Genomic DNA, 18,731 nt, shown 5'->3' on the forward strand with positions numbered 1-18,731 from the left:
TTATCCTCACAGCCAGCCCAGCTTTGGAAGTTTCAGGCTGCAAGAGCAGCGCTGCAGAATGGATGACCAGCTGTAATCTTTCCCTGCGGTGAAGAAACAGCATGAACGGCTGCCACCAAAAATATTGTTTAAATTACACTTAAAATGTTCCCAACTTTTTTCCAGCTCTCTAATTTTGTAGTGAATGGCAGTACCCCAGTGTGGCCAGTTATTCTACTATTTAGTCTCACTTGTCTGTGGGAGTCTTTCCTTTGTCTACTGTGGGCTTTGGGTCAGGTCGGGTCCATAGGCTGTGATGCAGAAACATGGATTCCTCTGTGAATGCCTGGATTTCACCAGATCTCCTGGGAGTGAAGTTGCACTTTTCTAGGACCTTTTTCCGAGATTTTTTGAGGAGCTACTGGCCTGAACTGCTGCTCTGAAGCAGCTGTCTGCTGTATCTCCTTCTCTTCCAGCTGGTAAACATTCTTATCTCCTGTTGTTCTTTAACATTTCAGAGGGTGTGGCAGAGTCTCACAAACCTGAGTGCCATCTGTGAATTTCATTGAGGTGATATTTACTCTCACCAATCCTTACAGTAACACATTAGGAACCTCTTTCGAACGTAATCCTTTGTATTTATCATAACTATTTGTATAAACCCTTCCGTGAACATAAACCCAAGCCAATCTGAACAATTTGTAAGATTTAGCTGCCAACATTTGTTCATTATAGATCCATGCTACTAACATCCATCATTTAATTACACTCTGGATCAGGGATCGGCAACCTTTGGCACACGACTCGCCAGGGTAAGCACCCTAGCAGGCTGGGCAGGTTTGTTTACCTGCCGTGTCCGCAGGTTCGGCCGATTGCAGCTCCCACTGGCCACGGTTCGCCCCTCCAGGCCAATGGGGACTGCGGGAAGCCGTGGCTAGCACATCCCTCAGCCCGTGCCGCTTCCTGCAGCCCCCATTGGCCTGGAGCAGCGAACTGTGGCCAGTGGGACCCATGATTGGCTGAACCTGCGGATGCGGCAGGTAAAAAAACTGGCCTGGCCCGCCAGGGTACCGCGTGCCAAAGGTTGCCGATCCCTGTTCTAGATAGTGATTTTAAAGATTTTAAAGGTATAGCCTGATATGTTGTTTAAAAAAGAAAAAAAAACCAACAAATTTCTTTCAATTAATAGGGCTATTTTTGGGATAGTTATTAAGTGACTTTGAGCTAGTAATGCAGTAGAAATCTGGCAATCATGTAAATGTTCATCTTGATTTTTCCCAGCCTATTCCTACAAATCCCGTAATTCACCACCTCATGATGTTCTTCACTTCCGTGGGAAATGTATTAGCTTGCGGTGCCAGTTCTTGAGTTGAAACAATCCCTCATCTACACACACACGGATAGAAGTTGGAAGACTTCCACTTTTCAGATGTGGTTTTCTATTCTACAGTTACAATTAATCCTAAAATATACCTTTAATTGGTGTTTGTGTATATAGTTTTCTTTCTTTATAGAAGAATTAGATACAGTGCTCCTGTCAGCCAATTTCTAAGTTATCAGCAAAAAAAACCTAGAAAAGCCTAAGTAGCCCTTGGAATCATGGTTAAAGTTGCCTTCCCCATCCCCAAAAAGTCTGAAATGGTGCCCCTGACAGAGTCATTTATTACACCAGCCATAGGGGAAGCCCATGCTGCCCCTATGTAAAGGGGTGAACAGAGCCTGTCCCCTTGTGCCCATGAGAGCTCCAGGAAGCATTTTGCCCAGCTGGGGCAGGTGGCTCCAGCCCACTACAGACTCAGCTGTGATTTTCAAAAGTGCTCTTGTGAGTAAGAAGCAGAAGTTAGAGAGACCAGATAGTAATTGTGAAAAAACCGGACAGGGTGTGGGGGATAAAAGATGCTTATCTAAGAAAAAGTCCCAAAACACGGGACTGTCCCTTTAAAGATGGGACATCTGGTCACCCTAGCACAAGTGCCAGTGATTTTCAAGAGGACTTGTGGTCCTAACTCACATAGGCACTTTTGAGAATCCCACTCTGTTGCTTCAGCCTGGCCATTGTTATTGGAGACGATGACTTCCTGGTATGAGCATCAGTGCTGAAACAGGCTGGCTCACAGGAACTACTTGTAGTCCTGATGGGATCAATTTCCCTCCTCCTGGGCTGGATAAATTGCCTTCTGTGCCATTTACTGCATGTGTGGCGTTCAGATGAGATCACGATCCTGTCTATTCTGTGTGGCCTTTAAAGGTCCCAGGATGTTTGTTGTAAGCACTGGGGCAGTTTACTCATCTATACTTGGCCAGAATTCCCCCAGCCCCAGTGCTGTACAGTGTGCTGTCTGCTCCCTCCCTCCAGGGGTGGCTGCATGCTTCCCGGCTGTAGTCAGGCTTTGCGAGGGAATGTGCGCTATAAAAATGTGAAGCATGAGGAGTATGCTAGGGGCCACAGTCTCTGCCACAGGGCCGGTGCAAGGATGTTTCGCGCCCTAGGCAAAACTTCCACCTTGCGCCCTCGTGCCCCCTCCCTGAGGTGCCCCCCCCACGGCAGCTCCCCTCCTCCATCCTGAGGCACTCCCCTTGCTGTAGCTCCCCATCCACCACCTGAGGCACCACCACCCCGCTCTAGCTCACCCCTGCTCCACCTCCACCCTGAGTATGCCATTGCTGCTTCACTTCTCCCGCCTCCCAGGCTTGTGGCACCGATGAGCTTAGGTGCCGCGAGCCTGGGAGGCGGGAGAAGTGAAGCGGCCATGGCGTGCTCGGGGAGGAGGCAGGGCAGGGATGAGCTGCGGCAGGGAGTTCCCTTGCATGCCACTCCCCCCTGTTACTTGCTGCAGGTGGCCCTCCCCGCGCTCCCCTGCCCCAGCTCCCTTCGCCTAAATGCCAGCAGCGATTGGGGCGGCCGAAGATCTGGCCGCCATGGTCACTGCTGAAGAAAATGCTGCCTCCCAAATGGGTCTCCTAAATGGTTGACCGGCCCTGCTCTGCCATTGTATAAACTTAGCTGTAGCACTGGAGATTTGCAGATGTCATTATTCCTGACAGCCTGCAGCACTTACAGGAATCACAGCATCATCTACTGCAACCATTCTCCTCCATCTCTCCCCTTTCTCACCTTCACACACATCACTATGCATCCTCAACCTGCAGCCTTATCTATGATTCTCACACGGGATGGGTGGTAGCTTACCTGCAGCAGAGTGCTCCTGAGAGAGGGGTGGCTGGCAGCTCTGGGACTTGTGTTCGCGTTAGGCAGGAACTGCCGCTGCTGTCTCACTGGAAAGAAGGAGTGTCAGCAATGCTGCAGGATTCACCTCCGCTTGACGCCTGTGCCGTTCCACTCTGCTGCTGCTGCAATTCTCCCTCTATGCTGAGGATTTTCCTGTTCCTTTGCTCTTGCAGCTCTGCGGAGAGGTGACAAGCCGCAACATGCACATCAGGTTGTTTAAATCATTCCAAAGAGGGTACTATCAGGGAAGCTAGAAAGCTCTGTATGAACTAGAGGCAGCTGGATTATTCTAACTCTTCAGCTGCTTTCAGCCTCAGGGCCTTGTTCTGGCTAGGCGGACGGACACACACACACCCACACCCCACAAGATGACAGAGCTTAAAAATAAATGTGCGACAATCACCTGACAGACAAGAGGACCAGTAAAGAAGTGCAAGCGACCTGTTTGATCTGCATGCAGAGCTGCCAGTAGGCAGCCAGCACTGCAGCAGGACTTAAGTAAATCATATTAAAAAGGTTTTCTTCCGGGCAGATGATTAAATTGAATGGACTACTGGACACAGCCTAACAGGCTTCTGTTTATTTTGAGGCTTCCATTGCCAAGGAAACAGTAGATTGTGGTGAAGTGGGAGTATTTTTCTTTTATTTCTTCCCAGCTCTTTGCCTCATGCCTTTATGCATTTGGTTCTTTTATTGGCTGTTTAGCAAGGGCAAGGTTCTAACGTTTATCAAATTCCAGATTCATTTATCTCCATGCACATAACCAAACAGACACTTTGGAGTGTGTAATGGTTCCTCCCTTTTGGGTCCAGAGGAAGGCTGGATGTTGTCGGGGTGGCCTGATTTGTGGTCACGGACCTGCCAACTCCACACTTCCAATCTCCTCCAGAGGACCCAGCACATGGCCCTTCAGCTCATAGCTCCAGCCCCTGGTTGGAGTACCCACCAAACGTCTAGGGTTTAGCTCTCCTGAGTAATTGCACAGTCTTTGACCCACAGCCTCATGGCTGGGCAAGCAACAATAACCTGTGGCTCCGGCACTCTGGGCAGGGCACAGCAAGCAAACAGTCTATAGCCCTTAGCCTCCTGGCTGGGACAAACAACAACAGTCAGGTGCAGGCCTTCTGGCCTAGGTGAATATGCAGCCAGATCCAGGTGTGGGACAGCGACAGGGATAGGGAGACCCAGGCCCACCCTACTCCACCAGGTCCCAGCCTAGGATGCTCACAGTGGCGAGTTATCTCACCAGGGGTCAGTGGGGAAATGTAAGATTACTGCCTCACATCCTGGCAACTCAACTGGACCAGCGTCTGCTTTCCCTGGGCTACTTCCTATCCGACTCTCCTAGCATCACGCCACCACCGCAAGGCTCTAGCTAACAGTCAGGTGGTGCTTCCTTCGGTATTTCCCCGGGTCCTTCCATCTCCTGGGCTCTGATCTGCTCTGAAGCTGGTCCTGGACTTCACAAAGGGCTCAGCTACCTAGTAGGGACATCTGCCTCCTTCCAAGGTCTGCTCACAACTGAGCTGCAGGGCCCTTCTCTTATACTTCCTGCAAGGGGGTTGGCCCGAGTTAGCTGCACCCACCACGGGGAGCGAAATGGTTCCTCCCTCTCGGGTCCAGAGGGAGGCCACTCTGCCTCACTGGAATGTCAGTGACTGAAGCAATGTCTGATTGAGAAGCTGCATTGCAAATAGTAGGAACTCCCCAGTTGTGCAGTGTCTAATGTGGGGTTTTCTCTTTCTTTGTTTTCAAGCAGCACAGGTGACAGAGAATGGGAAGGTGCTGTTGTGATGGAGGCATTCCTGTGATACTACTGGTATAGGTTAGGGGTAGGTTGGCCTCGAGAGAGTTGAAGCTTGGCGAAGTATCCAGAAGTTCTGAGGCTTCCCTGTATTTTCTAAAGCTCTTTAGCCTAACAAATTTGGCTGGACGTCCCAAGGAGATAAGCTTCCTCAGGCAAACAATAGCATGTCTGGCCCCAGTGGAAATTCTGTGAAAGGTGCTGTTCTCTATGGCCTCACCTCCCCTAGGAAAATGTGTGTGCTAACATGTTTAAATCCTACTATAGCCAAGGCAAACTGTAGTTTTAACAGGTTAGATGATCAAGGGGTTTTGACCAACTGACACATGTTAAAATTACACCTTGCCTTGTCTACACTAGGATTTCAGTGTGTGTTAGTTACCAACTGTTAGCCAGCACATGGTTAAAATATACCTTTATTTCTTGTGTGATCATGGCCTAAGTATTTGGAAATCCAGTCCTAGCTGGAAATACACTGATGCCTTTCTGTAGACTAACAAAAGTATTAACTAACCTGTTTTAATTAAATGCTGTTTAAAAGCGTGTTATCACTGAATGTAGATGGTACAAACCTTCTTTCCCTGCCCTGGCATCTGTTCATCTCTCCAGCTCTCAGTGTCATCTTACAGATGTTATCAGTGGCAGAGCATAGGAAGTTACTCAGGTTAACACAAGAAACCGAGTCATTCGCTTAGGACTGTTGCCAAATCCTGGAGTCCTTTCTTAACTTTTACTCTGTTCTTACTATACCCCTTGACCACAATGGGAGATTTGACTGAGTGAGAACTTCTGGAGCTGCCCCTACAATAATAATGTAGTACAGCACTATTCATCCCAAATTGTTTTGCAGACATTAACTCTGTACACTGTATTCAGGCATAATTTCCTCTACTCTTGAAGTACAGCCACCTCTGGGGTGGAATGTAGCAGCCATTTAACAGCAAACAGCAACAGCATGCACCAGTGCAGGACAGGTGAATATTCACTAGCACAGAGTTCTGAGCACAGTGAGCAGCCTGTGTACCGTCAATCAATGGCAGACAGTTAGTAAGGTCAGAAATAACTTGTCCTAAGCTATTAGAGAGCTCCTGTTCTATACTGCCTTCTTACTATCTATCTATATTGCAAGGTACATAAAGCATGCGTGTGTTTGCACGCATGTATGTGTGCATGTGCATAAAGAATTTACATTTAGCATCACTCCCCTCAGCCTCCTCTATTCCAACACATTGCAAAACCCTCACTGCACTGCAGGACTATTTTACCCTTCCCAACCCTCTTCCTGGGGCTAACTCCTGCCCTAGGCATCAGTAATAAACCCTCCTCCTGACATGCTCAGCCATATAGACGCTTCTCTGCACCTCATAAATACTGTACTTTTTTATTGGGCTCTTTGGAAATACGTAAACACTTAACTAAAGAGCCACTTTCTCCCTCCAGGAAGCCGTGGGTGTGATTGCCTGTTCTCTCTTCTCACACAAACATGTGGAGTGTGTGGTTCTGTGGTAGCTTTCTCATCCCCCCACCCCCAAAACAAAACCAGGAAGAAGCAATAACAGAAACCATTTCACCTAACCTAGGTTTCCTGCAGAGTTGTTTAAAATGACACATCCAGCGTCCCCCCACGTAATAGGGCTTGGCTTCACATTCTCCTTGGGGCTATAATGGTCAAATTGCTCAGGAAGTGTAATTCAGTCAGCTACAACCTGGAAACAAAAATAAAATGGAGAAATCCCCCTTCTCGAGCCCCCGCCCCCTTAGAAATCCTAGTTTTCTGCTACAGCAGAGCAAATGTGATTCAGGACTTGAAACACGGAGATCAAGAAAAACCCTGATTGTTACAGCCAGCCCAGCCTCTAAGCTTCAGTGAGAGTTCAGTTATCACAAAAACCACAATGCAGATCATCTGAGAGGGGGAAGCAAACATCAGAGCCTCTGGGAAGATTCCCCGCTGTTGTGCCAATGCAGGATGCCCTGTAGGGAATGCCGGAGGGGACTGAGGTCCTGTAACACTCACCTTGGTTCTCAGGCTCAGGCGTTTTCAGGCTGTTTTCTGCTCTGGTCAGCACACACTGCTGAAAAGTAGGAGCAACAGGGCTGGAACTGTGGGAGGAAGGGAGTTCCTTCCAACAGCTAAGAAAGAGAGTTTCCCTAAAGGAGGCGATGCTGTTGACTTGCGTATGGGGCGGTTAGGTGTTGTGTTGGGACAGGGGGGCCCTTTCCCAGATCGGTCTTCTTCACTGAAGGCCAAGAAGATCCTGAAAGGAGAGAGACACAGAAAAGCTCACAAAAAAAGGGCTCCAAGTGAAAATAGTATCACCAAGCTCACTAACAAACCCAGATTACTGTCTGGTCCCAGTCAAAATCTAGCATCCATTACTGAGCAGGTTGAGGTGGGACCCTGAGGTAGTGAAGCCCCTGGAAGCTCAGGTCTCTATACTGGCACCCACGTAGGACAAACTAAGAAAATAAGGAAAATCATTTGCTTTACTTTTTTCCTCTCTCATGTGATCTTTTTTTTGGACTTGGCACAAAAGCTATTTTGGGGCTGGACATAAGCCCAGGTGAAAGGACATGGATTTTATCCAGTCTGCCTCCCCCATGTGCCTGGAGGGCTCCAGGGAGCTTTGAACAGCTGCCGTGATGATGGGCTTAAAAGCTTCTCGGTTAGGTGTGGTGTTCTCACTGATACTTTCCCATTGTCTGGTGTAACATTCTTGCAGCAAAGCCGTTTTTCTCCTCGAACAGCTGCGCTGTGGTCAGAGATGGTTTGTGATGAGTGGAACTGCAATCTGTACATCGCGCTGAATTCACATGGGATTTGCTCTCCCTCCACATGCAGTTTCCCTATTTGCCAGTTCACTATAAACCAGTTTTGCTTTATATTCTCTATGTACTACCATACTGCAGGGCCTCAGTATGAAACAGGATTGCTTGAGTTCTTATAAATGATATGTCAGGAATGCTATGCAGAAGCCAAAGGCAAATATCTAACAGGCCATTAGGACTAATGGTCAACAACTTGTCAAACACTGGCACCTGCAGTCTAACAAGCTGCACTGCCTCAGTCCGTGAGCCTACCTGTTTCCTGCCTGAAATACCGGGGTAGGAGGCAAAGCTCTTCAGTTACTCGGAGAGCACAGAGCTGTCAGAGCCCTGTCAGATGTTGGCGGTTTTGAAAGACAGAGTGTGTGCGAAAGACTGCAGTGTTTGTGGAATTGCTTCTCTCTTGATCACGCAGGCCCATTAACAGCTGAACAAGAGGAGGGTGAGTTGGGGAGCTGTAGGAATGCAAATAATGTGAAGAGCGGGTCGGGCCCATGTTCAACATCCCACATTCGAGAAGATTTTAAGGGAATTCAGGCTTTCCTCTTCCTGTTCTGCACACCCCCGCTCTCCCTATCCATCACGTTCCTGCTCCCTTTCTCTCTACACACACACACACACACACACATGTGCACACACGTGCACACACACACTCACTAGCAGGAATTCCAGAAGAGGAGAAGTCACAGCTTGTCACCTGTACCCCCCATACACACACTCTCTCCCCGACCCCACCCATCACTCATGCACACACATTCCCTGAGGGCAGTGACTGTGGGGAGGAGGGAGCAGAGAGTCCCTGTAAGGGGCTCCAGGGACAGTGAGTGGGGTGTTTTTTGGAGGTGCCAAGCAACTGCAGTCCCCATTGACTTTAGTTGAAACTGTGAATCGTCAATGGGGACTGCAGTTGCTTGGCACCTCCAAAAAAACCTTCGTCAACAGCTCTGAAAATCAGCCTATAGGTGTCTCATGCAGAGTGCCTGAAACTTGAGAGCCCCGCAGTGGACCCTTTTGAACATTTGGGCCTAAGTGATCCAGCAAGTAATGGACAAAAATGTAAAAGGAACCCAGATATCCCAGTATTGTCCTGCAACCACTGTCCCACTCTATCTCCAGTACAGAATTCAAGATGCAGCTAGCCAATGCCTTATGTAACAACAGGGAAATACACTTGTCCAGTATAGCATTTAATCTACTTGACTGGACTGTCTGTTTAAAGCCTGCGGTGCTATATAGCAGCTGGGAATGGGGATAAAATATCAGCATCTCTGTTCAGAAAGTAACCTTTTGCCTGGCAGGGCTTATTATTATTATTATTTTTTATCATTATGATTATTGTATTTGTATTTCATTGTTGCCAACTGAGATCAGAACCCCATTGAACAGTGCACATGTGCAACACCTCTGACTTTTAACTGTAGCAGGGGAATCTATTAAACATTTTTCTAACGTGACCATGATTTCCTAAAACCTCAGTTTAAAAGACTTTCAGATCATGTAACCAATAGTGATAATGCCCAATTTCTGAGACAAATTTTGGGCTGACAGATGGGTTATACCTTGTAGTCCAAAGACAGTGTGTAAAATGATGATTTTAAAGCACATATGGAAAAGTTTGCCATGTGTTACTGGCTTGATATGAAACGGGCCTTACGATATCAGAGAACAGCTACAAGAATGGCTAAAGGATTAGAAAAACATGCCTGATAGGGTACGTCTACACAGCAATTAAAGATGTGCAGCTGGCCTGGGTCAGCTACCTCGGGCTTATGGGGCTCAGGCTGTGGGGCTAGAAAATTGCTGTGTAGATATCTGGGCTCAGGCTGGAGTCCCAGCCTCTAGGACCCCACGAGGGGGAGGATACTAGAGCCCAGGCTCCAGACTGAGCCCAAAAGTCTACACAGCTGTTCTGCAGCCCCTCAGCCTAAGCCCTACAAGTCTGAGTCAGCTGGCATGGGCCACCCACAGCTGCGCCGCAGGTCTCTTATCCCTGTGTAGATATACCTATATCAAGGAGCTCAATCTATTTAGCTTAACAAAAGGAAAGTTAAGGGGGTGACTTGATTCCAGTTGATAAGTACCTACACAGGGAACAAATATTTGATTATGACCTCTTCCTTCTAGTAGAGAAAGGCATAACATAATCCAATGGCTGGAAGCTGAAACTGGACAAATTCAGCCTGGAAATAAGGTGTAAAGTTTTAACCATGAGGGTAATTAACCATTGGGACAATTTACCAAGCGTCATGGTGGAGTCTCCATCTCTAGCCATTTTTAAATCCAGATTGGATGTTTTTCTCAAAGCTGTTTTCTAGGAATTAATTTGGGGATGTTCTATTGACCTGTGCTGGGGGGAGGGATAGTTCAGTGGTTTGAGCATTGGCCTACTAAACCTGGGGTTGTGAGTTCAACCCTTGAAGGGGCCGCTTATGGATCTGGGGCAAAAATTAGTTCTGCTAGTGAAGGCAGGGGGCTAGATTCAATGACCTTTCAAAATCCCTTCCAGTTCTAGGAGATTGGTATATCTTCTATTATTATTATAGGTCAGACAACATGATCACACACATCCCTTCTGGCCTTGGAATCTATAAGATGATCACATTCAGGTCTAAAAGCTTTTATCTGGCTAGTCATAGCTTTTACCACAAGGGAGAGCTCTGTGCACAGCTGCTGCCTCCCAGACAAGTGGAAGCGCTTCCAGAAATAACTAGAATTCAATGACTTCCTTTAAAGGCACATCTGATGTTGATATTTTTCAGTTGAGTTCACGCTAGTGAAAGAGCTCCATCTGCTTTTTCAGATTTGCTTTCGTCACAGTGCTCAAGAGCCTATTTGCTGCAATAAGAATAGCTGGCACATCTGCAGTGCCCTACAGCTGAGGGCCTTGATGCACTTTGAAAACACTGATTAATGAAACTTCAATACTCCTCTGAAGCCTTAGTCAATGCAACCCCCTTTAGTATCCCTGGTAAGTGTCCTTTTTACAGAGGGGGAAACTGAGGCACAGATTGGTGACTTGAGCTGTCCATAGTCACGCAATGATTCAGCTGCAAAGACACCGACCACTATCAGCCTGCAGGAGAAACTGAAAATCCTGTGTCCCCTCCACTGACACCTGTCCCTATCCCCATGCCCTGGTTTCTTTTTGCTATCTGGGGAAAATGATTGGCATCAAAGAAATGTCATTTTGTATTCTTTTTTAATAATTAGACAAATAATATACTCTTACATCATGTGAATCCAGACAGCTGAGGTTCTTTCTCTTTCTCTTTCTCTTTCTCTCTCTTTTCCCCTATCACATTCAATGTCACTTTCTAGTTGCAGAGATAGCAGCAGTGTTCCTGCAGTATCCACAGCTGTGCTGCCACTCCAAGTCCTGACATTTGAAGACAGCCTGAGAAATTCCCCAGAGGCATGAGGGTAGGTAGGTGTGCACAGGACTCTTTCCTTCTAATTCTCTGCTCTGACCACTAGAGACCCTTCTAGAGGAATCCTCAGACACTTCTGCAGGGTACATAGAATCTTTGATCTTTCACTGTCAAATGTATGGGTCAAATTCTGCTCTCAGTTACACCAATATAAATCTGGAGTAATCCTCATTCACTCCTGGTTTAGAGCAGCTAAAGAGGAGCAGAGTTGGCCCTTCTCTGGGAAGGTACTGAGGATATGCGGGGAGAGTGACAGGAAACAATGATTTTTCTCATTAAGATGACCTAGTTCCTCATGATTTCTAAGCACAGGACTTATTCTACAAACCAGACCAGAGTAATTGTATTTGTCTTTTTTTCATTGTTCTGTGATTAGATTATACATTTTATAATCCATTACATGCTGGCATCTGAACAGGAACTACAGTGTCACTTGTATTAACAGTTAGCAGCTGTCTCTCTCCTTTGCCATATGCATACACTTTAAATCTGGGCCAGACCATTCACCACAATCACACCAAGGTTACTGAATTATCAGAGAGCCAAATGTCCAGTGTTCCATTGTGACCATTTGCTCACCCAAATTTGTTGACAGGTAATCTTGGCTTGCGTCTACATTGCACAGTGTGAAAGGGCTCAGGAATCTTTAAAGCTTTGTGTCCTATGGAACTAATAGGTTACTGCTCTTTGAATCCTCTAGTGACCCATGGTAATCATCACCTACTGGGAGTTAGGAGATCAATATGAGATGATTCTGCAGTCCTGTTCATAGCAGACAGGTTCCTATAGTTGTCAACAACTGGCACCCTTATTGGCAATCACAGCTGACATGCAAAGTATTGCATGTATATGGTTAGGTTAGAGTTGAGGTGTACTGTGTGCAATGTCATAGACGTTTTTCTGTTTGTACTATATCTGTCCTGCAGGAGGATTTCAAATTGTTAGTCAAGCATCTTTCAGTGGCATAAGTAAAAGAATTGCATATTATAATATACTGCATCTTATTTAATAGAAAGGAGCTAGAATAGGTTAAGAAAGGTGGCGCTGTATGACCTAACAGGTTAGTGCACTTGCCCTCTGATTACCGGAGACTGCAGTTCAATTGCTGATTTAATTCATATATGACAATGTTTTTGTTGCTTTGCATTCTGTATCTGCTGGACATTTGTTAATATCATATAACAGCCATTCTATTGAGCATGATTGTTTATCCCGTTGGAGGAAAAACAATTCCAGTTCCAGTTCTGGGTATCACCTTATAGGATTCCTGCTTAACTGAGTATCCTATCAGGAGCTGCCTCTCCTCTTTGTAAACTTACAGAGTGTTATTGTCATATTAAGAACAGACTTTTGGCCTACAGAACACTGCCTTTGGAGAATGCATTTACACTTCATGTGATATTCCATATTGGCTAGTTTAGAAATTACTGTTTTTCTTCGCTACCTGGCCTCACCTCCTCACTAATTATGTTACGAAGTCATATGATGAGTTAGAGCATAGAAGTAGGCACTCAGCATTAGCAAATTATGAACTAGCACTAAGAAACTTCAAGGAGCAGCACAAATTGGTTTGTACTCTCTTCAGTCGACAAAAGATAACTATTAACAATTCAAGGCATCAGTACAGGATGATGGGTTAACTAGTAGACTGATCTTCAATGCAAACTTATTTGTCTGAAAGTTTTTAATCAAAAAGATAATTTTTAAAGAAATTTATTTTGTTAGATAACTTAAGTAAAAACTCACTTCTTACACATTTAGACTGTTGACTATTTTTTTGGCGCAATCTTGGACAATGACAATGAACTGGTTTGGTTTTTTTTGTTTTTGTTTTTTGTTTTAGCAGGTTTCACTTTCAGGCTTTCATGCACTAGCATGATGTCATGATATTTGGATGCAAATATTGCAGGTGAATGTTTAAATCTAGTGATTTAGATGGAATTAAAGACATCATAGAAACATTTTTGCTTCTACTGAAATAATCCCCTGCTTGAAAACTGATTACTCATGTCCATATATGTCTCTGTGGTTTTGTGAATGACACCGTTTCAACTTTTGACTTTACTGCCACTCCTGTGTCTTTCAATACAATTCTCCAGAAACTCGGTCTCTCATTCCTTTGTATCATCTGCTTGTTTCTCTGGAACTTACTTGTTCATTTTCTGGCATTGAAAGGAAGAGTCGCTTTCCTAGTCTGAAGACAGAGGATGAAGAGAGAGAGAGTTTTGTATCGAACCTTCAGCATCTAAGATTCAGTGCAGCCTGAAAGGACTACATCACACACAATTGCATTTTCTGACCTGATCCCCAAGAGAAAAACAAAATTGCAGCATTCAGTGTCTGGTGGCTGTTCCAGTGGATACCTCACTGTCCAAAATCTCAAGGAATTCCTTATTTTGTCTTCACTCAACTGAGCTATTTGTGCAAATAGTGTCAGCCAGGCCTGTTCACACAATGCGAAGCTGGTTACAAGCCATTCTTTTGGAACAGAGGCATAAGGCATTTGAACAAAGAAAACTCTGTCTCTTCCCTTCCACTGGCATCCAGGCAGTTAACCCAGAAAATTGCAGCTTGCCTTTGTCTCAGGCATTTTTTAAAGTGCCCTTCTTGGCTTCTGCAAACCTCTCTTCCACAGCAGCAGAATTTCATTATCTCCCCTAGAATGCATCAATTTGTCCAGATTGGCTTTACCACACAGTTCAAGACACCGTGTGCGTTTTGTTTCATTGATGGTGACATCCTGATGATTGCCACAAGAAGAGTGCACCCAGACTGTGGGAGGCTGTGATGGCTATTCACAAGGAACCCAGGTTCTGTTCCCAATAAACTTATATTGGAACATATTGGGGTCTGATTCTGAGAGGTGCAGAGCAACTGCAACTCCCATTTTGGTCATATAGGGAAGGTGCACAGCACTTAGAAGCAGATCCTGATACAGACAGAGACTGTAAACCCCAGCATGAGATGTTTCATCCTGATCTAAGCAGAGGTTCATGTTAAAGATGAGGGTGGAAGCATTTGAGGTCACAGAATTCCATGAACAAGGTCCACACACAGGATTCAAGGTTTAAGACTCTCACTGGAAAATACCAAGCACATGAGAAAATGTGATCAAATTGCAGGAAAAAAATGGAAAAAAGATGAGAGCTAGAACATTCAAAGATTCCCCTGTGTTACATGTACAAATCAAAGGCCATTGTGGTGCTAACTGTCAAAAGAGTAGCTGGCACCTCCTTCTCCAGCACCTTCTGACGAAGGATGTAAATAGTCCCACAAATGCTATGTATGCCATCAGAATTCAGTTCAAAGAGTTGGTACCTGAAAGAGAGCACAGAAGCTAATGGGTGGGACTTGCAGTGGTCATCCATTTATACATGCGAGTTGTATTTTTAACAGAATTTGTGATGTAATTCAACAATAACCCCCCCAACTATATCTGTGCTTATTTATTATTTGTGTTATCAGGATCTGGTCATGGAGCAGGACCCCATTGTGCTAGGTGCGGTACAAATACTGAACAAAAAGACAATCCTTACTCCAGAGTGCTCACCGTCTAACTCCTGAATCTTCATCTGGTCTTTATCCAAAGCACTGCGGGCACCAGAACTGTACTGTCCAGGTCTGACTTCAGTTGTAACTATCTTGGCACAAGTATCACATCTTCTGTTAAGTGTCAACAGCACCACAGTTGAGCATGGGCAGTATTGAGCATTGAGTAGGGGGCTGGATTAGATGACCTCCTGAGGTCCCTTCCAACCCTGGTATTCTATGGTTCATAATTCTGTGTTTTAACTACTGACACTTCCTATGTAAATAACGATAAATCACAGAACCACAAAACAGAAATGGAAAACACCTATTAAATCCAGATAACCTCCAGGATCAGACAGAATTAGCCATCACAGAGTTGTGATGCTGTTGTAATAAATTAAAATGATGGCATGCCTAAATTGGATCACTATATTTTCACAGGTAAGTAATCCTGATTTATTAATAAATGTTCTCTCTTCAGTGCTTCGCTCCCTGCTTCCTACAAATTAAATTACTGGAGGATTAAATCTCAAAATCATTTTGAAAATGTTCTTTGTTTTTATTCTTTCAAGTGATCTTTGTATTACATTTTTTACCACATGAGAAATGGAACCACAGAAAAACTCCAACTGTTAGGAACACAGTGAGCAAAAAACAGATGAGGTACACAAAAATGAAAACAATGGAAAAGAATGTAAATTGTACTAACAAACAGCTTTGTAATAAACACAGCTCACGTCAATCCCATCCATTAGTAACAAATGTTTAGTTATATAATAAGTAACATTCTTATTGCAAGAGTCCCAAATTCAGATTATATCTTGCTGTCCAAGTGAACACAAACAGGCTGCCAAATCTGTTTGCATAAATGCCAGAGATCTCAAAAGTTTTGTCACTTGAACTGGAAAAAAAAATAATGGAGGTAAAAGAACACATTTTTTTACCCTACTAATGGGGCATATGGACGGATGGCTGTTTAATGGTAATAAATGGTCAGTTTTCAGAATGGAGAGAAGTAAATAGTGGTGTCCTCCAGGGGTCTGTTCCGGGACCAGTCCTATTCAACATATTCATAAATGATCTGGAAAAAGGGGTAAACAGTGAGGTGGCAAAATTTGCAGATGATACAAAATTACTAAAGATAGTTAAGACCCAGGCAGACTGCGAAGAGCTACAAAAGGCTCTCTCAAAATTGGGTGACTGGGCAACAAAATGGCAGATGAAATTTAACGTTGATAAATGCAAAGTAATGCACACTGGAAAGCATAATTCCAGCTATACATATAAAATGATGGGGTCTAAATTAGCTGTTACCACTCAAGAAAGATCTTGGAGTCATTGTGGATAGTTCTCTAAAAACATCCACTCAATGTGCAGCAGCAGTCAAAAAAGCGAACAGAATGCTGGGAATAATTAAGAAAGGGATAGATAATAGGATAGAAAATATCAGGGCCGCCCAGAAGATTCAGGGGACCTGGGGCAAAGTGGGGGAGCGGACATAAAAAAAGGTGCTGCTGCACTTGTATTCACCGGGTGGCACGCCAAGTTGGTGGTGGCAGTGGCAGTGGGTCCTTTACTCGCTCTGAGTCTTGGGCGGCGGTGGCGGGTCCTTCACTCAGTCTGCATCTTCAGCAGCACTGAAAGACTCACTGCCAAAGTGCCGCTGAAGACCCAGAGCGAGTGAAAGGCCCGCCACTGAAGTGCTGCTGAAGACCCGGACTGCCACCGGGTGAGTAGCCAGGGAAGGGATTCTCGGCCAGGGCTCGTGGGGTCCCTGTGGGGCCTGGGGCAAATTGTCCCACTTGCTCCCCCCTCCTCCGGGCGGCCCTGGAAAATATCATGTTGCCTCTATATAAATCCATCGTATGCCCACATCTTGAATACTGTGTGCAGATGTGGTTGCCCCATCTCAAAAAAGATCTATTGGAATTGGAAAAGGTTCAGAAAAGAGCAACAAAAATTATTAGGGGTATGGAACAACTTCCATATGAGGAGAGATTAATAAGTCTGGGACTTCAACTTGGAAAAGAGATGGCTAAGGGGAGATGTGATTGAGGTCTATAAAATCATGACTGGTGTAGAGAAAGTAGATAAGGAAGTGTTGTTTACTACTTCTCATAACACAAGAACTAGGGGTCACCAAATGAAATTAATAGGCAGCAGGTTTAAAACAAATAAAAGGAAGTACCTGTGGAACTTCTTGTCAGAGGATATTGTGAAGGCCAAGACCATAACAGGGTTAAAAAGAGAACTAGATAAATTCATGGAGGATAGGTCCATCAATGGCTATTAGCCAGGATGGGCAGGAATGGTGTCCCTAGCCTCTTTTTTCCAGAAGCTGGGAATGAGCGACAGGGGATGGATCACTTGATGATTACCTGTTCGGTTCATTCCCCCAGAGCACCTGGCACTGGCCACTGTCGGAAGACAGGATACTGGGTCAGAACAGTGGTTCTCAAACTAGGGCTGCCGCTTGTTCAGGGAAAGCCCCTGTTGGGCTGGGCTGGTTTGTTTACCTGCCGTCTCTGCAGGTTTGGCTGCTCACGGCTCCCACCAGTCACGGTTTGCTGCTCCAGGCCAATGGGGACTGGAGGAAGGGCGGCCAGCACATCCCTCGGCCCACACCACTTCCTGCAGCCCCCATTGACCTGGAGTGGCAAACCGCGACCAGTGGGAGCTGCGATCAGCTGAACCTGTGGACGCAGCAGATAAACAAACCGGCCCGGCGCACCAGGGGCTTTCCCTGAACAAGCGGTGGCCCTAGTTTGAGAACCACTGGGCTAGAAGGACATTTGGTCTGACCCAGTAGGGCCATGCTTATGTTCTTATGTTTTGTTCTTAAAACTCTTTTCAGAAGAGCAATCCTTTTAGAGGTGGAGATTTGACACTAAATTCTGCGTACCATTGGAGGAATTCTAAAGTAATTTGGATTAAAGAATGATATTATCTTTAAGGAAATTAGTCTTTCTGTCTCAGTCTCAGTGAAAATGTCCTTTGCTGTTGCTGTTCTTTTTATTTCTAGAGGCCACTGTGTGTTTCATTGAAGGGGGAAAAGGAGCTTTTGGAAGCCACTGACATAATTAAAAAAAGGAGCATGTGGATTTTAATGAGTAAGACAGAGGTGACTGGGGAGCTGCTGGAAGCTAGTCACTTTCCGCAAACTCTTTGAAGATTTATGTGTGCTCAGTTAGGAACACAAACACACAGGCAGAAAACACCTCCTCTAGGTTCTGATCCAGCCATTCTGTCTGCAGAAGATCACAGATGTGGGCTGTGCCTCTGGGAAAATGGAGCTGTCAGCCAGGCAGAGCTCAGGAACCAGCTCCTGACCTCTTTAAAATTCCTCCCTTACTGACTTACAGTAGCCACTCCTGATGTGATGGAGACTGATGCTCAGTGAATCCCCTAACATCATTCCCTGACATGGAGGGAGGTGGTTGCAGGATACTTTGTGTTTTTTACCTGGGGGTCAGGCTCTTCAGCTGCACAAGTCATTTAATTGTTCGGATGGATGAAAATATTTCTACTATCTGCATCTTACTGCATGCTTGACATGTGTGTCCTTAGCAAATGTTGCCCTAAATGTCAGCATGATATAATGAGTTTGCTGTTAAAAGGTTAATGTAAGATGGCAGATCTACTTACTGTACACAGTTCCCGTTGCCTGAATTTGCTGATACTATACTATAGCACACAAGGATATTTTATGGGATAACCTGGAAAGGACAAAATACAAGAAGAATCTTGATGAAAGGGATAGCTATGTGTTCTCGTTATCTCGATAGCTATACACCTCATACACAGCCAAATCTCCTTATTGTTCTTCAAAATGCACAATGAAGTTGCTTGTCAGGCGTGTATGCATGGTACATTTAATAGTTTTATTACTGAAAATCTTGGTTCTTTTGTTTTGTTTCCAATAGATCCATCCCAA

General features: G+C 45.2%; 2 protein-coding genes across 4 annotated transcripts in view; one reads left to right on the plus strand and one right to left on the minus strand.

Annotated features, from left to right (window-relative positions):
• FGF1 (fibroblast growth factor 1) overlaps positions 1 to 7,248 on the minus strand; it is a 66,674-nt gene extending 59,426 nt beyond the window's left edge. The window contains exons 1-2 of one of the 3 annotated variants that reach the window (XM_050962879.1): positions 7,030 to 7,248; positions 3,170 to 3,383 (exon numbers count right to left, since the gene is read on the minus strand). The gene's annotated coding sequence lies outside the window, so the exon portion shown is untranslated. Of the gene's footprint in view, positions 1 to 3,169; positions 3,549 to 3,611; positions 3,688 to 7,029 lie in introns of those variants that run through there. The other 2 variants (XM_050962878.1, XR_007775517.1) reach the window with 2 other exon arrangements.
• The window catches only part of ARHGAP26 (Rho GTPase activating protein 26), a 533,008-nt gene that overhangs the window by 172,007 nt on the left and 342,270 nt on the right, over positions 1 to 18,731 (plus strand). The gene's annotated exons all lie outside the window — the stretch shown is intronic.

Source organism: Gopherus flavomarginatus, chromosome 7, assembly GCF_025201925.1.
Source record: "Gopherus flavomarginatus isolate rGopFla2 chromosome 7, rGopFla2.mat.asm, whole genome shotgun sequence".
NCBI classification, from domain to species: domain Eukaryota; kingdom Metazoa; phylum Chordata; order Testudines; family Testudinidae; genus Gopherus; species Gopherus flavomarginatus.